The sequence below is a fragment of the Natator depressus genome, chromosome 3, assembly GCF_965152275.1.
Source record: "Natator depressus isolate rNatDep1 chromosome 3, rNatDep2.hap1, whole genome shotgun sequence".
NCBI classification, from domain to species: domain Eukaryota; kingdom Metazoa; phylum Chordata; order Testudines; family Cheloniidae; genus Natator; species Natator depressus.
Window position 1 is genome coordinate 54,239,341 of NC_134236.1, and position 16,521 is coordinate 54,255,861.

Genomic DNA, 16,521 nt, shown 5'->3' on the forward strand with positions numbered 1-16,521 from the left:
ACTTGTACATGATAATGTAACTGCTCAAGTAATCAGATAAATATGCTAATTATTTTGTCTTAATTTGTGTGTTGCAAGTATTTGGATCACTGATAAGTACTTTCTGTCAGACAAGAGGAGTAAACTTTAGCTCAGCCACCTGACAAGCAATCAGATACAAGCTCAGTACTTCTTCCAGTCAAATTCTAGCTTGCCCAAAGAGTTCAATTGTCAATCCCCAATACATTTATTATAGAATCATCTGTAAACTGTATAACAGTGGGTCATACCTTGAAGTCCTTATTCAGTCCTTTACTCCTGAAGACCTAAAATCCTTATTGAAAATAAATTAGACTTTTGCCTGAGTAAAGACTGGGTAATATCTTAAGGCCAGATCAGACCCCTATGAAATAATATCTACATGAGGGATTGATAACTCTGAAGCTCCCATCATGAGGTTCCCTCTGCATTCTTCCATAGATGGTGAGGATTTGCCCCCCTCCGTCCACCTGAGAATGTAAAAGAGGCTCTTGCTCATAAGCCCCAGAGATCCCCAACCTCTGTTGGAGCCACTGGGTTATTTGCTTGGAGCCTCTAGTGGTTCTGTCTACACTCCTGGAATCTTATTGCCCGGGATTCCCTGAGCCATAGCTGCCTCCAGGCTACCCCTTTATGGTCCACTGTGGAAGTGGGCCTACAACAAAGAGTTACTATTATTAAAACTTATAGCTGTTTTATTTTTTCTATGAAATATCTGGGGTGTGGTGAATTGTGCCTCCTCCTAGCCTGTCTCCTTGTTTCCCAGACCACCTAGAAATCATCTTTAATAATAATTTATAAATACTCTTTCTAATTCAGGTGCAATGTGGTCCAGTGGAAAGGGTACTAAATGGATCTTGGAAAAAGGCCTGGGTTCTATTTCTGATTTTGCTAATGACCTGCTGCGTGACCTGGTACAAATTAATTCCCCTCTCTGTCTGTTTCCACTTCCTCCCTCTGTCTGTCTTGTCAATTTAAGTTCTTTGGACCAGTTAGGCTAGGTCTACACTGCACACCTTACAATGACATGGTTGTACCGCTGCAGCTGCGCCGTTGTAAGGTGTGCTGTGTGGCCACTCTTTGTTGCCAGGAGAGAGCTCTCCTGGCAACAAAATAAAACCACCCCCATTGAGGGGCTATAGCTTTGTCCCTGGGAGAGCATCTTCCACCAAAAAAGTGCTATCCACACTGGCACTTTTCATCTTTAAAATTTTTGTTGTTCAGGGGTGTGGTTTTTTCACACCCCTCAGTGACAAAAGTTTTAAAGTCAGAAGTGCAGTGCAGACATGGCCTCAGTCTCTCTTACTATGTGTTTGTACAATGCCTAGAACAATGGGAGTGAGATCTCAATTGGGGCATCTTGTGGAGACAGTAATACAAATAAATAATAATAATAATAATACAATACTGGACTCCTTAAAAAGTAGTACATTCTCCTCTCACCAAGCAACATTACATGTAAGACTTCACTTCCTAGTATCTATCAACATATCAGCTCCTACCACTAAACTGCAACCTTCTTGTTCTTCTTGGTTGGTGAAGAAACCTTTGTTATAGATGATGGTAGTCTGGGACTCTTGTCCCTGTTATTGATGAGTTCCTTAAATTTTCTTAAAGGATGTTGTCAGGGTTCCTTCCCCACTCTGAACTCTAGGGTACAGATGTGGGGACTCACATGAAAGACCCCCTAAGATTATTCTTACCAGCTTAAGATAAAAACTTCCCCAAGGTACAAACTTTGCCTTGGCCTTGAACAGTATGCTGCCACCACCAAGCATTTTAAACAAAGAACAGGGAAAGAGACCACTTGGAGACGTCTTTCCCCAAAATATCCCCCCAAGCCCTACACCCCCTTTCCTGGGGAAGGCTTGATAAGAATCCTCACCAATTCGTACAGGTGAACACAGACCCAAACCTTTGGATCTTAAGAACAATGAAAAATCAATCAGCTTCTTAAAAGAAGAATTTTAATTAAAGAAAAAGTAAAAGAATCACCTCTGTAAAATCAGGATGGAAAATATTTTACAGGGTATTCAGATTCAAAACACAGAGGATCCCCCTCTTAACCTCCCTCTTAACACAGGGAAAATTCACATAAAATAAAAGGTTTCAGAGTAGCAGCCGTGTTAGTCTGTATTCGGAAAAAGAAAAGGAGTACTTGTGGCACCTTAGAAACTAACCAATTTATTTGAGCATAAGCTTTCGTGAGCTCATGAAAGCTTATGCTCAAATAAATTGGTTAGTCTCTAAGGTGCCACAAGTACTCCTTTTCTTTTTATAAAATAAAAGATAAACTAATCCGCCTTGCCTGGCTTACCTATACTGGTTACAATATTGGTGACTTGGATTAGGATGGGTTGGAGAAGATGGATTTCTGTCTGGGCTCTCTCAGTCCCAAGAGAGAACAACCACGTAAACAAAGAGCACAAACAAAAGCCTTCCCCCGCAGCTCCAAGATTTGAAAGTATCTTGTCCCCTTATTGGTCCTTTGAGTCAGGTGCCAGTCAGGTTAGCTGAGCTTCTTAACCCTTTACAGGTAACAGGATGTTGCCTCTGGCCAGGAGGGATTTTAGAGCACTGTATACAGAAAGGTGGTTACCCTTCCCTTTATATTTATGACAGATGTTCTTCTCTCTGTCCCCGCCTCCTTCAGACAGACAGACACACACACACAAGTCTCTCTGATCAGACAGATATGGAGCTTTATTTCCTCTCCAGTAGTTTCTTAGGTAGCTGTCTGGCTAGGTCTCCTGTGGTCCCTGGTAGATGCTATTCCATTACTGTTTTGAAGACCTTCTAAGTACAGTATTGTCTACTTGAACATAAAGTTGCATCCCTGAAATCGTTTGTATTATCTGCCTCAGTCCTTTCCAAATTTAAAGGCTCAAATTCTGCCCTGACAATCCTTTGCAATACCATTTAAGTGTGTGTGTGTGTGTATCTATATCCTTTACTTTGCAGTTAGTATTACATTATTTTTATATAGCATAAATATGGGATGAATATCAGAATAATTTGCCTCAAAGTTTTTCTTCCTGGTTTTAGAGTATTTTCACCTTTGTTGAAATGGTTTTCTCACTGTGTATAGTAGACCTCAAAAGTAATCACAAACATGTTGATTTCCTGAACTGGCAAACCTGTCTCAATCTACATCACTGTAACATTGCAGCCTGTAACCTTTTATCATTTCCACAGTTCATCTGTCTTTTTTCCACAGCTTTCTCCACTTGTCATTCAAGTCTATCTGGGTATATTATTATTATTTTTTAGTTTGTTAATTGCTCGTTTTAAGGCATTTATGGATACTTATAGTTTTGCTTCTTCCCTGATGTTACTATTATCAGTTCAAGTTTATATGCTACCTACGTGCTGGTTTATTTATGTGACTTTTACATGCTAGTTCAAGACAGAAAAATATAATAAATAAAAATCAGTCCAGTCTGATCTCTTGTGGATGCAATTGTATGTAATTACTTCTCCAGTTTGTTAGCAGAAAATTTAAAAATATATAGTCAGTTTCTTTACCAACATAAACCATGAACAAGTTATTCAAATGATTAATCCATTTTATATACGCCCCCAGTCTTTCATGGTCAAATTGAGGTACTTGAAAGGAACCTGGTTTTCAGAAAGTACTAAATATCTACCCTCTGGAAATCAGGCTGTTCCAGTGTGTTTTAAATTGGCTACCCAAAAAAATGGAGGAACCCAAAATCACTAGTTACTTTTGAAAATGTAAGACCATATCTTTTATATTGATTTTTAAATCCATATCCACCATTTAGGAAATGCCTTACAATGGACTCAATGATCTGTTAGGACTTTCCTATTTCTAACTTCTATTATCCTAAATACACATCAAATCAAAGGGGGTAACCTCAAATACTGTTTCAGGAATGATCCTGAACAAAACAGTACAATGAGTGTCTACCTTAACACTCCTCTTCTACTGTTGGGTCACTGGGGTATATGGTCACGGCCATACCTTGTGTTTGTGTTTCTGCTTTCCAAACACAGGGAGACTTACAGGCACATCTTCTCGCTCATTATGGGAATGTTTACAGGGCCCAGTCACTAAGATGTGTTCAAAGAGGAGTGGATTAAATCAATATTTACTCAAGTAGACTTTGCCAGTATAGTGTCTGAGGTCCTTATCAAATTTTTACTGGAGTCTGCAGCATTGGAGTCTGGAGGACACAGGAAGATCCTGCGGTAGCAAGGTACATATGCACTTTTCTGATTTTGAGCCTGGGTCATTCCAATGGGCTTAAATACCTTGCTGAATCAGGGCATAAAAGCTCAGCAAAGAACTTTAGATATGGCCCTTTGGATTAGTTCCTCTACATTGTGCTGACTTCTGAGCTGTCAAGAAAGATTTAGACTGGAAGCTTGCCTGAGTAAGATCTAAGTAAGGAGTTCAGGATTTGGCTGTTTGAAAGGTAGGGAATGCATTCTAGGTATTGATCTTTCAATGTAATTAGTGTCTATATCCTTTTAAAAAGAGCTTATTTTTACCTTTTATACTTTGACATGCTTGTTTTTATTTGCTTTAGCATCTTAACTCTCATTAACTGTTAAATAATTCATATACTCCCCCCCATTTATCAATTACAATTTAATTGTACTTTGCTACAATGTACATTGTTATTATCTCAGCATTCCGTATATGAATGGATAGCTCTCTTTTAGTCCACTGAGACATTGACCTCATTTTGACAACAGCTGATCTGAGCAGAAGCTGGGAAAGACTGGAATAAGTACAAAAATAGTAGTGGATTTAGCACTCTTGGATGGAGCAAGCCATACTTATGAGAAAATTGCTAAACTCACACACCTGCAAAACCTTCAGAGTCTGTTACAAACCATCCAAAGTCCAAAAATCAGGTTGGGGCTTTTTCAAAGAAATGAAGTAATTGCTGGTCCTTAAGCACTTGTTATTTAGAAACAGAACAATTTATTTGAGCAATTGGCCCCATTAGACTCTTTTCTGTTAATCACTTTTAAATATCCCTGTGGTTCTGTGGGCAATGCCAATGAATCTTTAGAAAAAATACAATTAGTCCTTCAGAAGACATTTAACAGGCAATAAGTCCTATTATCAAACTATTTATTTCCTAGTCCCAAATTCTGCCCACAACAACGCAGATATCCACAGGTGCAGCAAAAGACACTTCCATAGCATTGGTGTTAAAACAGGATTTGTGGAGTCTGAGTGGGATCAGCCTCCTCTCAAGCATCTCCTCATAGTCTAGGGTTACAGCACAGATAGCCTGCCTCAGATTCTCCTCTTGGACTGTTCAATAAACTAAAGAAACACTTTTGTCCATTCCCATCCCCTTCTCAGGTTCTGCTTTATTAAATTAACACACATTCAAAATAAAGTTTTCGAGTCCATACGAAAGTCCACACAAAACAAAGGTTTTACTCAGTCCTAACTCCCGGCGCTCTCTGCTAGAGCTTATTCACTCTAATGCACAAGCGAAGCGCCCACCCACACTTCCAGCCTCCTGCTGCTCTTTATAGGGCAATCACCTTGATCTTTTCCAGGTGTGGCTTAGACCTCCAGCCAATATGCATTCTACATTCTTGGAGTTTACACAGCAGGCACAGAATACAAGTAAGTTGCCTTTATATATAACCAAAAGCCCTTGCCCGCTTGAAGCCCAAGTACCCAGAATTTGGGTAAATCTCTGAGGCTGTGATAGCCTCCATCGGTCTCTGATGGGCATGTCTTGTATGTTCCTTCTCACCTCCCCCCACCCCCGCACTCTGTGCCTCATTGTGTATAATGTAGGGGGACTCCCCTAGAGCTGATAAATATGCTATATATGCATGTGTCCTGCCGCAATATGTACTGGAGGGAAATACCCCTTGCATGGAAATGTAGCAGGGTGGCTCACCTGCAAGAGGTATTTCCCTCCTGTACATATTGTGAAGGAACACATACATATGTAACATACTTATCAGCTCTTGGGGCAGAGGGGGTCCCCCTACGTTATGCACATTGAGGCAGGACAGGGGTGGAAAAATCCAGTAGATATGCCCATCACAGACCAGTGGAAGCTGCTGCATCCTCAGGGATTTACCCAAATTCTGGGTACTTGGGCTTCAAGCAGGCAAGAAGGTTGTGTATAAGAGCAATTTACCTATATTCTACCCCTGCTGTATAAACTCATATAGAGAATGTAGAATGTATATGGGCAAAAGGAGAAATATAGACATCACAGAAGTTAAAGTCCCAAAAGGCTAATTGTTTCACCCAATCAATCTCCCTGCTAGGATAGAACATTCCTATGACTCAGTGACAGCCATCTTTCAACTTGCCTTTTTACACTTCTTCATTTCAGAAGGAAGAGGAGGTTAAAAACATGTTTTGTTTTGTTTTTCACATGAGTGATCCAGTTAAATGCAGTGTTTGGGGACAGTAGAAAAATAAGTAATACCAAGTAAGCCCTCAAACTAGAAGCTTTATTTCTAAACACAGAACTGCAGGATTAACCTAGTTATACCAGAGGCAATTTCACAGAAACCATAGCCTTATCTACACTAGGGACATTTTGAAAAAAATTCCCAGTGTTGCTAACTGAGCAGAACTTACTTTAACGCCTAAAAGACATCACTGCAGTGTTTGCAGTCTGGGGATTTAGCTATTTATTAAAGCAGTGTATTTTCAACTGAGTTAAGTGCTCAGAGAACTCATAAATTTGGCAATTAATTTTTCAACTTTTAAGGAATTATAAATTAGTAGGAAAAGTGTAATGGTGTGCTTTCCATATTCTGTTGAGGGGTATATTTGCTTGTGGACATACTTAGAAAATGAGACAAATTTTCTGCTGGTATAAATGGATGCAATTTCATTCACTTCAATGGGATTGCATCCATTTACATCAGCAGAGAATTTTGGCCTGGTGTGTACATTTAACAAAAATCCTTTGCAATAAAGAGTTGTAAATTCAAACACATATGCACACAGAAATGCAATCAAGCCATCAAAAGTGTGAAAACTACTCTATAAAGCAATAGACATGAAATCATGCCCAAGGAACAGAGTTACAAGAGAAACACCCTTAGTCATATATATTTCACAAAGAATGACTGAAGTTTATTCCTGAAGAGAAAAATATGTGTGTGGCATCTCAAAGTTTGTGTAGATTAAATTCTCAAAAGTGACTAGTGATTTTGGGTTTCCAATCGGTGACACCTTGGAGGGACTCAATTTTCATAATATGGGATCAGCACTTTATGAAAATCAGGACACTTAAAAATGCCTCAAGTTGAGAAATGACAAATTGAAGAAGCAATCATTTCTGAAAATTTAGGTCATGAACATGCTGCTATATCTGCAAATATAAGTCGCAGAAATATCACTTTTTCAGAATATGTACTTAGACTGTAAACTCATTTGACAAAAAGAAAAGGAGTACTTGTGGCACCTTAAAGACTAACAAATTTATTTGAGATTAGTCTCTAAGGTGCCGCAAGTACTCCTTTTCTTTTTGCAAATACAGACTAACACGGCTGCTACTCTGAAACCTGTCATTTGACAAAGATACTCTTTATTTATTTGTCTTTAAAATTTCACGAACTTTTCTGTGATCCTATAAATAATAATAATATGTATTGAAAGAATGAAATCATTTTTTTCCAAGTTACTAGAGTATTCAGATAAAGGGGTAGTTGTAAGAAAGGCAAGTATTTCAGACATATTGGTGAGATACCCACAGATATTAATTCTAGTGTAATTAAGGAGGACTAGAGAAATAATAGTCATACTTTAATAACAATTTGGTCCCAACATCATTAAAAACAAGCTTCCACCTACTGCATATATTTTTCTTGGTTGCAAAAGCTATTGTTTGTTAGAATAAAAAGGACAAAGGAGCTGATAACAGTTGTTTACCTTGTGCCAACTGGAGAGGACATGTACATGGACGAGTCAGGGAATATTGATCAATGTGCAATTGCAAACAAAAAAATCCTGGCCCTAGGTCCCTAGATTTTGTTAAACTCTTATGAGAGATTGTGTGTACAATAGTGGTTGTGCAAAATCTGACATTCATGGAAATGTAATTATTTTCAGCTGTATTGAGCATTTTTGTTGGGATCATTTGTTTTCAATGTGTGCAGTTTTTCACTATTGCCACAATTGCATTGTTTAAAATGCTCATCTCGGAAATGTAGGCTAGAGTGGTTTTTAAACTTTTTTTCTGGTGACCCAGTAGAAGAAAATTGTTGATGCCCGTGACCGAACAGAGCTGGGGATGAGCGATTTGGGATGTGGGAGGGGCTCAGGTCTGGGGCAGAGGATTGGGCTGTGGGGGTGAGGGCTGTGGGGTGGGGCTGGTGATGAGGGGCTCGGGGTGCAGGAGGGGGCTCTGGGTTTAGGGGGCGCTCAGGGCTCGGGCAGGGGATTAGGGCGTGGGCTTACCTGAGGCGGCTCCCGGTCAGTGGCGCAGCGGAAGTGCTAAGGCAGGCTACTTGCCTGTCCTGGTACCGCGGTCCGCACTGTGCCCCAAAAGCAGCCAGCAGCAGGTCCGGCTCCTTAGTGGAGGCCCACAAGCGACTCCTCCTGGGTCTCGCCCGTAGGCACCGCCACCCCCAGCACCCATTGGACGGGAACCGAGCAATGGGAGTGCAGAGCCGGTGCTCAGGGCAGCGACAGCACGAGGAGCCATATGGCCCACCCGCCTAGGAGCCAGACATGCTGCTGGCCACTTCTGGGATGCAGTGCAGTGTCAGAACAGGTAAGGACTAGCATACCTTAGCCGGGCAGCACCGCCGACGGGACTTTTAACGGCCCGGTCGGCGGTGCTGATCAGAGCCACCGCAACCCAGTGCCTTACATTCTGTACCCCAGTACTGGGTCACGACCCACAGTTTGAAAACCACTGGGCTAGATTGTATAACACAAGCCTCTCCTCCCCCACACACTATATTCCTCTAATATCTGAGTGCATATTGTAGTCTGTCACTAGGTCATGTCAGTACCAACAATGATACTATTGTATGCTTGAGACATGAAAGTGTCAAAAAACCTTAGCAGCTAAAATGTCCAAGATGTTGAATGGGTAGTACATTAGCTCAGAGACATTTTAAGTCCTTCCTGTTTTAATCAGCTCGCCTGGACATGCAGAAGATAAGAAAGAAGAAACAATAATAAATCTGAGGGGATAATGGAAATGCAATTATCCTTGGCCAAGAAGAAGTGCTTCTTCATCACTGATAACTAATTAGTTCCATGTACTCACATACATTGTTTGAATTATATAACAAAATTTAGATATAGTCAGAGCTATCTATTAGCCAAACCATGAAAGAGAAATCCTACTCAAAGAATTGGTGGATTCAGTCTTCAAATTACTGATGATCAATATGTTTTCAGTATTGTTGTGCTTCTTTGGTAATGAACTACAAAAGAATACAGGCCAAAGTGAACTAAGAGTGCTCCAACTTGAGTTAGTCATTCATCTCAGTTTATATAAATGAACATTAAATTACTTTGGGACAATCTGAGGAATGTATTCAGTCCCCCTCTATCTAAGGAGCTGAACTAGCTGAAATTAGCCTTCCCAGCTGCTGGCCTATGAATTCCTCTATAGCTGGAAGAGAAATTAACTATTCTGAAGTAGAAATGTAATTTCCTTTCCCTTGCTGTATTAGACTGGCCAATTAAGAATTTCACATTGCCCTTTATTACATGCAGACTAACTCTGCCCAGTCCAACACTATATTTTATACTCCTCTGAGGAAGTTCAGAGCACTTGATTCTGGGTAGCACGTGTACAGCAAGTGCTGCAGCTGCAGTTCTGCGGGAAATTCTGGTATTGACTGACTAAAATACAGCACACTGCCTCTGCATTTTGGTTTTGTGCCCAAAATGAGCTCTTTAGGCTACCCGGAGGAGCCAATGATGTGGGCCATTCAGCCAGCCCGTCATTCTCTTGTGTCTGCAGCAGGAGCAGCTCATGGGATATTGTAATCCTCTCACCTCTACACAGGAAATTTGGAGAGTTCTACAAGGATAATAAAGAACTCAGTTGGCTCCAAGTAAAAATAGATGCATGCAGTTCATGAACAAATATACTGCTGCATAAAACCATGGAGGCAAAAGACCTCTCTGGAAAGCTCTCACTTCCATGTCACTATCACTGTAAAGTTCCCCCACATTGCCTTTGTGCAGTACTTAGTTATTAGCCTGCAAAATGACTCTTGCCCAGTCTTGACAAGCACTGACTGGATATTGAGGGTCCCAGCCTACCAGTGGATAATCCGCTCTTTTTCACCCCTCACCTCCCCCTTTCATTGTACTGCTCCTCAGCAAAGTTCACATGCTTCACCCAGGTACATGTGTTCTAAGGGAAGGCAACCTCCATTTTACACATTGTCTTCATGCCAGATTACATGCTCTTCACACTCTTCTATAAAAAGAAAAGGGAGCATGTCAAGAGCCATGTCTAGCCCAAGGGAAATTGGCAGAAGGGCTGTCAGGGAGCATGATATAGTTAGATGCTATTTCTGAGAGTGCAGTTTTATATGGCAGCTTTGCACTTGTGATTAGAACAGCCTCATGGCTACTCCAATTTATACCCGTCACTTACACCTACCTTACCTAAACACATTGTTAGAAAAAAATGTTGTGTTGGTATTGTTTAAATGTGTTTAATTAGTTGTTTTAATAATGTATATAAGATAAAGCTTATGTAAATCACTGGCTCTAATGAAATCCAATATGGAGTATATCATCTGTGACCCTTGGACTCCATCTCTGTAAGCGAATTTGTTTACAACTTAGACACTGGAGTCCCTTGGCTCAAACCGGACAGAACCAGTTTTTCCTGCCAAGACCAACCCCCAACACTCTATTCCAACAGAACTTTTCCCGCCTTAAAGATTATATAAGATCTTGCTCAGCACCTGTGCGGGGCTGTCCATTCCAGCGGCAGCGTGTCCACGGTCAGGTCTTCCCAATGTTCCAGAGCTAGCGAGAAGAACATTGTCTATCCCGAAGCGAGAGAGGGGAAGGCGAGGCCTGTCATCATCATCATTCCCACCACAGCGAAACCATCTTACCTGTGAGGGAATCCTGCAGCTTTCCTGGTGTCCATCATCCCAGAGGGTCTCCCTGCCTGCGACAAAGTCCACCAGTTGTCAGGACTCCCCAGTGGTCCTTCTTGAAGGCTTCCAATCAGCCAGAGAGTTGAAGGTCCTGGGACTCATGTCTGTGCATAGCATCCACTGTGCCTGAATATAGTAGGAGAGGTTTCTCTATTGGGGTTTCATTTATTATTTTTCTGAACACCAAGGGAGGTTTTTGTGGATCTGAGCTTCAAGCTCCTAAAGCCAGTCACTGTTTCATTCTATTGGTTAGGTTTGTGTTTCTTCTCCCACCACCCATTTCTCCCAGTTGTCTGTACCTTTACCCTGAATACACTTACCTTTGTTTGCACCATAACACCTGTCTTCTCTTTATTTTATTTACGTTACACAAGGAGGGAGGGACACCCTTATTGTAAGCTAAATCCACTGGTGACAGATACAGGAGGGAGTCGAGTCTGCACCTTCTGAGAAAAGGGGCTTTCCTTTTATCTCCCTTTTCCCATTTCTAAAGTTTTCCTTACTGAAGCATTGCCTTAGTCCTCTTGAGGTAACAACATAGTTTAGAATATGTGTAGTGTACATAATTGCTAGCCATGCCCCTTTTGAATCTTACAGCTCCCCTCCAATAGCCTCTCAGCTCAGCTGCAGCCACACTTACTTTCCCCAGGACTGTGCCTCCACAAGACAGTTTTTCTAAAAACCCACTATTACCACCATCAGTGCATTTCCTCAGTGGTAGTGGAAGAGCTAGTGGAGACAAGATGATGGTGTTTTAATCTTTCCACCATCTAACCTTGCCTCAGAGGTGGCTAAAATACCAAATCACCAGTGCTGTGTTTATATGGGAAATCCCAAAGCGACTACCACTCTGTAGAGTTTAATACAGAGATTGCAACAGTGGGAATTTAAGAAAAAATAGATTAGGGAAGATAAAGCTAAGGGGGAAATGACCTAAATAGTATAGAATGGTTGCAGTACACTAGGAGTAAGGTTTAATGACTACTTTACAGAGGTGCAGCTGCCTTGCACATAACACAATCATTGGGTAATTGAGAGCCCAGGAAGAGCAGGCAAAACCTAACACAGGGGAAGTTTATATCATTTAGCCATGGAAGAGGTTTACAGAATAAGAGTGTGATAGTTGAACTGGGCAGAGGATAGAAACTGATTCTACAGACTATAAGCATTCAAAAGGGAACATCTCATATCCTGTGTGTGCTTTAGTTAATTGAATTACTGCTTGACATTAAAGTTAGAGGACATAGTTAATTTCTATCTGACTTGCACTATCTAAAAAGAAAATTGGAAGTACAATTAGAGAAAGAAAAATGTTCATTTAGGAATTGATTTTGCTGTAAATCTATGGTTTGTCCTAAATGAAAAGTTTAGGAACTTAATAGGGTTCATCATGTTCTTAATGTTACATTGGAACTTTACTGGAAAGTTACCTGCCAGAGCTCCATCAGCCAGGCAAGGAAACTCTCAAGTACTCAGGTAAAATGTAGTAGGGAAAGGAGCCCATCTTCAGTACTCTGCACTGAGATTTATGAGTTGGGCGACCAAGCCTCTCAGTTCCAGCACTTGTGGCTCATAGGAGAGTTACTTTAATCTTGATCAGGATGAACTCCATCTTACTGCATGGCTAATGAAGGTACTGTTTTGGTGGGTTGCCTCTCTAGTTTGGTGTTGTCTTAACTGCTTCTGTATTCTGTCTGTCAGTCCCCCGCTGGGCTTCCTTGTGGGAATCGCATTCTTGGCTCTCAGGCCCATTAGTCCTTGTGCTAGGCTACTGTCTAGTCCTTGGGAGGGTGTATTGTGATTGACCAACATTTCAATTAGGGTATCCTTCCTGTCAGTTCTGCCTTTGACATCAATGTTATGGCTTTCGTTCCTGATAACTCAATCTCCCTTTTGCTTTCTGTGTAGCCAGGTCAGATGTCTTGGGCTCAGATTTGCATTTGGTGCTGAATCATTTGAATTCTACTGCACTATATGGTGACCCATTGTCTGACTGTAGTGCATTGGGTATCCCATATCTTGAAAAATGTGCCTTCAGTTTCCAGATCACAGTTCTTGCCTGAGTGTCCACTAGATAGTCCACCTCCCAGAAGTTGGAGTAGTAATTCCAAGAGATTATATCATTCCTGCCTTTAAAAGTGAACAGGTCTGTTCAGAGGGTCAGGTTGGGATTTCATGAGTTTGTCGAGTCTCTTGTTTTCAATCAATATAGTCTTTGCACACCTCTCACTGTTCCATGTACACTCTCAGTTGAGCATTCATGCCTGGCCAGTAGATGCCTGGCTTGTCTCAGGCATGCCTTTATCCCCAGGTGTGAAATGTGCATCTATGTCATGATGTCGGCCATTAAATCTGCTGGGACTAGTGCCCAGCCTCCTTTAAACAAAATCCTATCTTGTGCATACACAGCTCAGCCCTTACCCGGGAGTAGGGGGTAACTTCCTGTGGCACTCCTCCTGGCAGCCAGGTGAGGGATATAGGATCAGGAACAGCCCCCCGGCCGCGCGCAGGGCAGAGGTCCCCATCCAAAGATGGTGCCTAGTCACCCTGTAGGCCTGGGCCCTCTCAGACCACTCCCCTCTTCTTAAACTCTTTCATCTACATGGTAATTTTGGGAAGGGTTGGGGGGACTTCAGTTTCTGATTGTGCCCTGGGCCCGAAAAAGCCCCTGTGAGACCCTGCTCAGCAGTGGCTTCTTCATGATGCTTTCTAATGGTTTGTGATCAGACTGCACATCCACCTTGTGTCCAAAGGTGAACTAATGGAATCATTACATTCCAAAGAGCACAGCCAGGAGCTCTTATCTGAGCATAGCTCCTTTCTGTGTCTGTCAAGGCTCTGCTAGCACATGCTATGAGCTGTTGGATTTGCTACTGTGCAACTCCTGTAGTTCTAGCTTCTCCACAGGGTTTTAGTACTTTAGGACGAGTGCCTTACTTATGATTTTCATTATTCTTTCAAATGCTTGTTCTGGGATCTCTGACCATTTCCCAGTCACACGTTGCAGAATGATGTGCTGTGTTCAGTTTACACTGGAACACCTCTGGGGCTGGGCTCAAGCCCTTAGGCATTCTTATGCATTGGAACCTGCCAAAAGATGTAGTAAAGGCAGTCAGTTGGGACTGGATGTCTCACCTAATATGTGAATATACTCAATTTAACATCACAAATAGTGAGCACTTTTTCCCTGCGTAAATTGGGTACTATGTCCTCAATCACTAATTATGGGTAATTACTTCTTTTCAATGCTGTGTTCAGTAGTTCTGAATCAGTGCAGACCCTCAGTTTACCTTATGTTTGTTTTTTTCTTACCACTACTAAGCTGCTGATCCAGTCTGTACTAGTTTCAATAGGTGTAATGATGCCTCTTTTTTGCAGGCTTGCCAGCACCTTCTGCAGTGGATTCACAAGGGCTAATGGAACTCTGCAGTTTCGTAGTATCATAGCTGTACATGGGGAGTCTGTTTCTAACCTCAGCTTGCTTTCCGGGTTTCCATCTCCTTCAGATATGTCCTTATATTCTATATGAATGTTGGACAGGATCCACAGTGACTGTTCTCCGTCCTCTCTCACTTTGCAGATATACTGGTATTGTCCACAATCAAATCCATGGCTTGCACTGTCCTGCTATCCAGCAGTGGATGGTACTCCTGTGTTTCAACTACTCTAAACTCCAAGGGATAGTCTCTTGTTTCATGGATTTCTTACTGATGACCTGCATTTTGCTCACTGGCCTCAGAATGGTTTTATTGTACATCACCTGCACCTTCACACATTTATCCAGCCTAATATCACTGCTTATCAGCAATGCTGGGATTACAGTGCAGCTGGCTCCTCAGTCCAGCTGGAATCTAGTTGGTCATTGATCTAATAATATAGTTGCAAATATGGGCGTTGAATGGCTGGCAGCCTTCTTCTGCAGTCCATTTATACTGAGAGTCTTTGGAACTGCTAACATCACACTGCAGATATCCATCCTCCCATCCTCTACAGCAGTGGTGGGCAACATGCGTCCCGTCAGGGTAATCCGCTGGCGGGCCGCGAAACAGTTTGTTTACATTTGCATGGCCGCCCGCAGCTCCCAGTGGCTGCAGTTCACTGTTCCCGGCCAATGGGAGCTGCGGGAAGTAGTGACCAGCACGTCCCTGCGGCCTGCGCAGCTTCCCACAGCCCCCATTGGCCGGGAACGCAGGACGCAGGTTGCCTACCACTGCTCTACAGCCTGAATTACTACCGGCACTGCTCTTTTTTTCCCTTCCTGCAGCATTTGGATAAAAAATGGTTCTGTTTCCCACATGTTTTGCAATGTTGCCCATCAGTTGGGCATTTTTCTTTCTGCCTTTTGTGTTGCCTTCCACAGTACATACGCTGGACCATGATTCCTGCATTCTCGGTTGGTCAGTCTCTGTCCTGTTCCTTTAGTTTGAGCCTGTGTACTTGTTTTGCACAAGTGGGTATCACTGTTTTGACCTCCATGGACAGCTCAGTTGTCCTTGCTATTTGGAAGTATTTCTCTAAGGTTAGATTTGTCTCTTTCAAAAATCTCTCCTGTAATCTGGATTCACGTGTCCTACAAATGATCCTGCCTCTAACTAGGGAACCTTTAATATCTCTAAAGTTATATGAGGATGCCAGAAGTCTCAGCTCTGTAATGAAAGTATCTATTCAGTGTTCTGCTTCTTAGTTTCAGGCAACCCCCCACCCCCCATCTTCTCTTTACAGTCTCATTCTGTCTGGGATCACAGTACTCATCAAACATTTTTTGTTAGCTGTTCCAGCTGTTGTTTGCTCTGATTTTAAGTGCTACCTTGTTTGCCTGTTAAATTAAACTCTCTTCCTTTCAGTGGGTCTTACTAGGCTGACCATTGACACTATATTTAATGTACCACATGCTAGCTAATAACATAAGAGGACTCCATGTTTCTAAAACTAAACTGTTTCTTTATTTAGAGAACAATTTACAGAGATGCTGCAACTACAGCTAGCATTCATGCCATGTGCAAACATACTGACTTCCTATTAGGAAGTCCCTAATTCCTTTCCCAAAATCTTCCCTCCAGCAACCCAAGCTCCTCCTTACAAGTTCCATGCAGGTTTCTACAGATGAGACCCCTCAGTATAATTTAAATAACCTAGGGGTGGCAGTGTGATCCAGAATCAGTACAGCACTATTCATTCTGGCCTAGCCCCTCACATCCTTGGCCTGCTTGTTCCCTCTCTAGACCTGTCCCTATATATTCCTTCTGCCACACGCTGGAGGGAGATGGGGGAGGCGGCGAATGTATAGTAATGCAAACTGCCTTGTGTACAGTCTGCACCAGAGGGAATTCTCCCCAGACAGCTCTGAGATAGCAGTGTGAAGGGGCCACAGCAGAGGGGGGAATCACT